Raw genomic sequence first — 8783 nt, 5'->3', positions numbered from 1 at the left:
ATACCCTATAGGTTTCCTGAACAGCAATTTAAAGCTCAGTGTAGTGTCATATTTCCAGTGCCTGACTCTGTCTAACTCCTGGCTAATCTGAAAATGAGCAAAAAATATGGTACACGAGTGGAGCTAAGGTGGGTCAAGCAATTGTCTCTGGGTCATGGATGGCACCCACCTGCCACGTGCTTAATTGTGCGTAACTGTAAGCCATAATATTATTTAAATGGGTGAGTTAAATAACAATTCCCCTCATTTACAAAGGTAATGAACAGGAGAATTAGCCATTGAGCTCAGTCGTTTTTTTTTTTTTTGTATCAGGCTGTAAATTCGTTAATTTCTGCTGAGAAGTTGAACATTTTAGCATGGAGGTCTGCGGGGATTAACTTGCAATTGAATTCAGTGTGAAGTGGTCACTTAAAGAGCTGCAGCTTTTGTCACTTCTGCATTGGCAGAGGGTACCACTAGGTAGAGCCCAAAACAGAGCTAAAAAGAAAGGGGATTTTTGATTTAAATACACCAGGTGGTTAAAGTAATAAATGCTAATGTTGACTGCTGAATATGTAAATATGTAACTGTTTGCTAACATCTTAGCAGCAACAACTTTATAAGGTGACAAAACGTAAGCGATGACCTTTCAAAAATGTCACTGAATGTAATACAGAGAAGTGTACAACGCCATGGTGAGTTGTTCGGGAAGTTTTAGTTTGTTAGTTTTTTTAAGATGGAATGATATGAGATCTATCTATCAGCGAAAGCTTCTTTAGACCCTGATCTAAACTTTGCGCACACACACACACAAATGGATATATTAAATAATTGCACTTGGCCATTTTCAGCAGCAGCAAACAAGGCAGACTGCAGCCACACAGACTGATATAATGGCAATCAGAAACACGAGCAGAACCATTGTCGCTTCACGTGAGTCGCTGCTAACGCTGGTGCCATGGCTTCTGTCCCTTTTGTAGGACGGCATGTTTCTTCAATGTGTGTGCGCTTATGTGCGAGCGTGTGTACATCCTCTGCAGCACAGAAACGTTTTATGCACCCCAACACAATTTAATTTAGTTTAATCTCAGCCCTTCCACTGGGAATGCAACATATAATTAAACTTTATGGAACTGCCCTGCAGCTCATGCGGAGAAGCAGATTGTCTCACACACACCGACTCACAAAGACTGAGGATGCAAAATAATTTGTGTCGATGCATAATCAAATCATTATATAACTTATGATTTAAAATTCAACACCTAAAATAAATGTTGATAAATCCCGAGAACATGCAGTGCATAGCTGAAAGAACAGCATAAATAAGCACATAAACCTGTAATGCATCTTTTCTATTACATCAAAGTGGGTGGATTTCATTGATTTGATTCTGTGCTTCATTATTTCTCAATGTATATGGGAAACCACTCTGGATGCAATAACACCAGTTATTAGGAACAATGCTCAGAAATTGGTTCTGAATAGATTTCATCCAACTCTGCTCCTGTCTGTTCATAGCTGCTGAGTGTTACGTGGGTTTTTTATTAGGTTACTGAGGACATAACATGGTCATCTGTCTATCTGGATGGGGCTTAGTGTGGTAGATTGTTATTGGACTTTCTGTGGAAAAGGAGTGGTCAGGATAGTAATGCCTCGGTGAAACTGGGCTCAGGGTGTGAGGGCATCACCTGAGAGATGAAAGAGATCAACTGAGCCTATGTGGATCAGAGGTTGTGTAACCTGTAGATGCACATGTGTTACAAAACAGGCACCAAATGCAAAAAAGATGGGTCTACATGTGTCCATGCATCATATGTAGACACCTACCGGGGACCTGGTGTGCTTTCTGCAACTTAGGGAAACGCCAGAGGTGTTGTGTTGATGCATCTCTCTATATCGGCCTACTATGTGGAACAAAGGCCTGCTCCTCTGAGACCCCCTGCATCTCCCTCTCCTCCTCTCCCCTGACCTAGTTTACCTGATTGATTTCTACCCAGCTGGCCACTTGTATAACAGGAACAATCCTTAAGTGTGTGCCTGCACATGTGTGTGGTCAAAGCATCCATGCAATCTGAATAGATCTTTGTTGAAGTTTTACTTGTACTAAATCCTATACATTCTGCTCTATTCATTTCTTTCTGACTCTGTTTCTCCCCTTTTTCTAACTAACTTCAGCACAAGTGAAGTTTGACAGCCGACAATGCAGTACAACAACATCTTGAGTACAACTGTTTTTCTGTAGACATGTAGCGAATTCGACAGGTTTTGTAGGCAAGCCCATTTCCCAAGCAACATGACTCTTTTCTTCTCTCCAAGTAACCTTAGTACAGTCCATCTGGGTCCCACACACACACATACACACATACAATAACAGAGTGTACTGCCAGTACTGCTCCTAACACTCCCTTCATGTCCCTTTGGCCTTGCAAAGACTGTTTCTCACACGACCACACTATTTATAAATTCTCTTTTTCTTCCTTTCTCCCAGTCTCTCTCTCTTTCTGATTAGCTCCACCCACGATTGTCACGCAATTCCCAAATAATGATACATTCCTAATATGATAATCATTCAGTGCTATTGCTCTGGGCACAATTTCAAAGTCACGTGTACAGTTTTTGCTCCAGTGGATTGACTCATTGAGAGAAGACTCATGACGGGCTTTGTTTCATTGCCTTAAGGTTTAAGAAATAACCGTACTTGCGACATCAACAAGAAAGACAGACGTTTGAGCATAGCTGTTGTCTGGGAGCTCAAACAGTGCTGTCTTTACAGATAAAGTGCAGGGGACATGAGAAGTGTACTTTCGGTGGTCGACATAACTTCGTGTTTGGCTCTCATCAAGTACCTGTTGACTATGCCAGTTGGTTGGCCTTGTACTGAAACGAGAAAGAACACAGGCAAGAGTCACGTCTGCTTAAGTGTCCTTGTGTAGCACAAGGAGATCTTCCCAAACCAGTGGCACACATGCGTGACATCATGTAGAGGAGCAAATGGAGACATTTTAAAAGAAAATTCCAGTTTCTCCAAACATGTGCCTCATTGTTTTGCAGTTGTGACCATTATTTCCATTTCATCAGTAATTATCACATTGTACTGACTGAAGAAATCTGAGGTCATCCCATCATCTCCTTTAATAGCCTAATGGACCACGAGACACAAACAGCCCGGTGATCAATTAGTAGAGGATGTAAAACCTAGGAAAAGAGAAGTTTTTAACCTTTTAGTGTAAAATGAGCTCACACAACAGCAAGTATGATCGAATTCGAACCAGAGTCTTTGGGTAAGCTGCAATGGATGTTTAGAGTGGAAAGTTTGCACAACAGCTTTACTAAAGTTTTTCTTGAATCCATTGATGCCTGAATTTAACTACAATTAAATTTAAAAAAAAACAAAAAAACAACAACTTTGGGGTGTTTTTGCTTTGTGGAGATTGTTAATTTGTCTATTACACGTGGAACAGATAACAACAGATATATAATATTTAGGCCCCGTGAGAAACCAGTGCTTGCAAAAGATTCTGAGGTAAGTATTAAAAATGCAGAAGTTGGCATTGGGGGAATGGATACACTATCTCAGCTGCAGTCTGAATGAAAGTGTATGATGCGAATTTGCAACAATAGGCGTCAAGGGGTTAATAAAAAAGGTTACTGACCAGCAAGTTAATTTGTCTAATCATTTGACTGCTCATATTTCTTGCTCTTCAACCAGTCCCTTTTTTTTTTTAATTTAGCAACGCCACTGTGTCTGCAGACCTCAACAGGGAACTTTTTATATTACTAATAGAGTATGATGAAAAACAACAGTAAAACTCAGGTTGCAGAAATGTGCAAGGATCAACTTCTAAATTCTTCATGCTGTTGTCAAGAAGTTGATGTCTACCACATTTACTGTGTTATTTTAAGTGTTTTGTTTGTGCAGTCAGTAAAATCTCTTGACATGTTCACTGAACCGTTTTATTAGAAACAGATCGCTAATTGCTGTAAACCATTGTATGTTTATTGCCATTTTAGATGTGCACATTTCCATCTATTTTGCAATGTTATCACAGAGGAAGATGCTTGGAACAAACTAGCCACCAAACCTTCTAAAAAGAAAAACCCAATTAAATTTAGATTGGCATTTACTGCAATTTGTATGGCATTAAGTAGTAAATAAAAACAATTTATAGCACTATGTTTAATCATCTTTACACTTATTGCTGAAACTTTTACACCATACTGATCATCTGCTTTAGGCAGAAGAATACGCCGTTGTTGCTCCATGTGGACATTTTAAAAGTTATGACGTTAGGTTGCAAAAATGCCTTGTATAGTGTGCTTCCCTGATGTTTTATTTTAGTTTATGTTTTTTTTGATATATGACATGATGCATTACAATATGGTGAGGGTTTGTATTGTCAGCAACCGGACATCCATTGAAAGTGATGAAGTAACAGTGATGCTGCGGTTCTGGGTCTGTGTGCTCCAGATTAGCGTTTTCTGGGCACATGAACAGGCTGTGAGTCACTGGATCGGGAGGAAGAATTCACAGCTAAACAAACGTAGGCCACCAGCCAGGCCAACCCACTCTACTGGCAGTCATACATGGACATGAGATCACACGCACACACACATTTACACATGAGCGTGTACGCATGCTGCATGAACTTTACACGTGGAGCAGTGCATCGACTTGTATGAACTTTCACGGAGCAGCACATGCACACACCTAATAGTTACACACCCATGTGCTCACACACATCACCGCTGCTCTTCCCTGTGTCTGCTGTTTACTCGAGCAATATTTTTCTTTCACTCTCAATCTTCCTGATTCAGCCTTTGGTAAATTTGGCCCGAATGCCGTTGTTATCTCGATCTCTTTGACTGGCTTTTTTTCCCCTCCAGCTGCTGCACTTATCATGTTAGCAGGAAAATCTACAGTATCTCTTCAGCCAACGGAGAAATAATCCTTTTTACAGTGTGAACGTATTGCTTAAAGTCATAAGTGGCTCACAAGAAGAACAAACACAGTAATGGAGGGTGATAGAGTTCCCCAGCTATCATTTCACCACCCCCACCACCATCAATAGAGGAGGGCAAAGAACACATTTATCTCACAGGCTATTATATATCTTCTTCCTCTGTCCTTTTTATTCCAGTCTACTTACAACATAAATGCAGGCCATTTATTTAACAGGATTAGGAGATAAGGCTGCTTTCTACTTGACCAGGCCACAAGTGCCACACAGAAATCCCTTCCTCGTCCCACAGCCTGAGGCTAATACTTGTGCTAACCACTAACACCTTCATCCAGACGAAGGAGAAGGGAGGGCTTCACAGATAGAGATGATCCCAGCCAGTAGGCCTGTAGCCTGGGTGATTTATCTCATCCTCTGCCTGCTGCTTTGGGAGTGTGGGAAAGGAGCATGTGGCCTGTGTGGAGTGTGGCAAAAATGCCTCATAGCATTGCTGTTGTCCTCAAACTGAATCCAATAAAGAACAGAAAAACAAGGGAATAAGTTTCTTTTCCACACATTTCTAAACCTTCAAAATTTACATGCATGGTGGCAATTTTACAAGGACATAAAATCTGTGGTGTTTACAGCTGCACTTCATAGCAAACACAGACTATTTATTTATTATTTGGTCTTCTTGCTGCTGCACTGGAACACTGTTGACAACCGCTGAAAAGTCTGTTGACATCGTCTAACGACGGAGTTCAAGACCTGTTGAGATCAGCCACACATCACATGCCAACTGGTCATTTCCGCCAGTGAGGAAAAGCTAAATATAGTCAAAGAAAAATGGCTATGCTGGTTATTAGTCTGCAGTTCTCTGTATTTCCATGTGGGGGTGTGGCAGAGGGCATACACTTATGGCAGAAAAGAACAAGATGCTCCATCCCTGACATTATAAAAGATCAGGTTGCTCTAAAAGGTCGCCGTTGCCATATTCTCATTCTTGGCGGTATTGACACTTGGTATTTCTCTGATCTTTTGCTCTAATTAAAAAAAGAAAGAAAAACAGTTGCCAAGGCTGCAATTCAAGTGTGTTTGTGAGCAGTGAGGAGGGTGGGGGGGTGCGTTGTCTGCGTTGCACAGTGTTTGAATGTGTGTTTGGATGTGCTCCAGTGTGTGTGTGTTTAGTGTGTGCATTACTGGGCGACAGGACGTTCTGATGGACTCCTTAAATTTACATCAAATCATTCCAAGAAATTCCTCATTCTCGTTGGCCAAAGTTTCGTCCAGGAAGTCGTAGATTATGACATAGAAAAATGGTCTTGATGAATAGCAGTTAAAGATCTCTGTGACTTACTGGCAGAAGCAGCTTTGTTTTGATGTGTGGTTTTGTCTCCGAGTTAATGGATAGAGAAAACAAATAATAGTCAAGAAGAGGTACGAACGGAGGCGGCCTTGTCAGCTTCACATTCACACATCTTGTGATATTCTTCTTGTCAGTATTAATCTGTCCCTCAGTGTTACAGTGTTTATATACTGCCTGTCCACACTAGTCATACTTAATATACCGCCTTTGATTAAAACAGCTTTGAATAGCAGCCACAACTAATATGAGCTTGATGAGCTGCCATCAAACAACTCCAAATTCAGCACTTGTCACCTTAAAATGACTGTCAACGGGGGGGAAAAAAATAAAAAATCAATACTCAGAAGCAGTCAAGGACTTGTCAGGTGCTTTGTAAAACCAAGGCCAGTACAGAACAAAGCACATGGTTTTCAAACCAGGAACCCAATGTAATTTAATGTATTCCCAGTCCTTTCACCCACAACAAAACCTTATAAAGACGAGATGATGTAGCCATGTACAAATCATTGTACGATATCAGGAAGTAAAATATGTGTAAAGAAGAAGTCAAAGCCGGAAGCAGCTTGTTATCATATAGAAAATATTATATTCTACAGTGTGGGTAAAGGCATAAAGTGGAAAACAAAATACAATCTCTGTCACTGGACGAGGTAAGTTATAGATACCAGCATGCCCTGGCAGAACAGCTTCAGTCCTCGTGTCAGATTAAAAGGCTAATAAGTCATCTTAGACCGATGTTTTCTATGTAGCAAGTTTGGGGAGAGTTGAGTGAAGACAAGCTGGAAAGAGAGGCATGGGATACGTAAAGGAAAATACAGATGACACACACACACAATCTGCGAGTTCATTCCAAGTTCAGTTCTGACTTAAACAGACCAGCATGCTTCAGAGATACTTTTTAATCTCACCGTCCATTCTCTTTCCCGGGGTCTTTAACTAAATCTCTCTTTCACTCTGTGGAAGTAACTTTAATAAATCACAATAACTCCAAACATCAACAACTTTTGACAGGCGACACTAGCATCTTTGCCAGACTTATTCAGATCATGCATGTTAGAGGTGAACTGGAATGAGTAAAACACAGGGAGGAACTGTGGAATTCCAAACAGATGAACTGAAAAGTCCTCCAATATTTCTGCTCTTTAGGTTCCATATCCATAAAAGCTGGGGCAGATCCAGAGTTCATATTAGTTCACAACCAAACCCTTACACAATGTCTCTCCCCTCCTCTCTGGGATTCTCTCTCACACACACGTTGTCTGTGGATAAAGATCACTACTGTCTTGTGGCATCAAAGCACATAAGTACTTGGCAGCTGGAAGCGACAAGAAAAATCCACAAACACAACACACATGGCCCTGCTGTATACTTAAACATCTGCTCTGCCATACAGCACGAGCACATGCTGTAGACAGCTGCAGTGTCTCTGTGCCCTCAGCACTTTTGTCTTAATGCTTTGCTGTGGAGGAGAAAAATCTTTCCCAAAGGTCACGCCTTCAGCTACTTAATCCTCCCCCTCTCCGCATACTATGTTTAGACAATTACATCAGTTTACCCTTGAATCTGTACATGTGTAAGCATCACAGGCTCTGACCTTATTTTTTCATCATCATTTATTCTGTCTGCAGTCACCTTTTCCCACTGAAACTAGTCGACCTTGTTTTTGATAAGAGGCATTTACTGCACTTACATGAAACAATTTTAAATTACTGTAATTTTTTATTGCCTTTAGGTCTGAACGATGGCACACATGCTGAATATAACATGTATTCTCCAAAATATAAAGCAGAAACTTTTCCATTTGTGATAGTAGCTAACTGCAGACAATTATCTTTGTTTTCTGTGCTAGTGAAATCTCTGTGTGGTCATATCTGAGCATAAACATGATTATGTGTGGAAAAATCCCACACAGCATACTGGCTTCAGAATTTTACCTGAACATTGTGATTCTGCTCTGCATCACATACATAGTGTATGAAAAACAATACATAAACAATTATTAACATTGCATTATTGCAATAATTCTAAAATCTTCTATCCAAGCTTTCCACAGACACCTCTTAACAAGATGTGGGCATTTGATACGCCAACGTTTCTAGCATAACTGCTTCTTTTCAAAGTGGTCACAGAAAAAAGATTTTCTCCTAAACTAGTACAGATGTTACACATAAATAATGTGCAGTGCTCAGTGGGATCGTTCCTCCTCAGTAGCAAATGTAGGGCTGAAACAGATGATTATTGTGGGTAATTTTTATTTTACTTAAGAAAGTAAAAGTGCTTACCAGCAAGTAAGTCCACTGAAGAGAATGCTTAATGTTTTAAACTGTTGGTTTTACTTTAAAACCAGCAGTAGCTAAAGGTGTCAGGAAACAACAGCAAGCTTGTACCAGGTGTGTCATCTGACTGCTCAGGTGCACCCAATAGGCTGATGACATCACAGATATGCTGCATTCGAGGGCAACTAGGAACTCTGATTCTCTGAGAATCCAACCGGGAAAAAT

The sequence above is a fragment of the Acanthochromis polyacanthus genome, chromosome 10 (assembly GCF_021347895.1).
Source record: "Acanthochromis polyacanthus isolate Apoly-LR-REF ecotype Palm Island chromosome 10, KAUST_Apoly_ChrSc, whole genome shotgun sequence".
In the NCBI taxonomy this organism is placed as follows: Eukaryota; Metazoa; Chordata; class Actinopteri; family Pomacentridae; genus Acanthochromis; species Acanthochromis polyacanthus.
Note: the sequence above shows the minus strand (reverse complement) of the source record.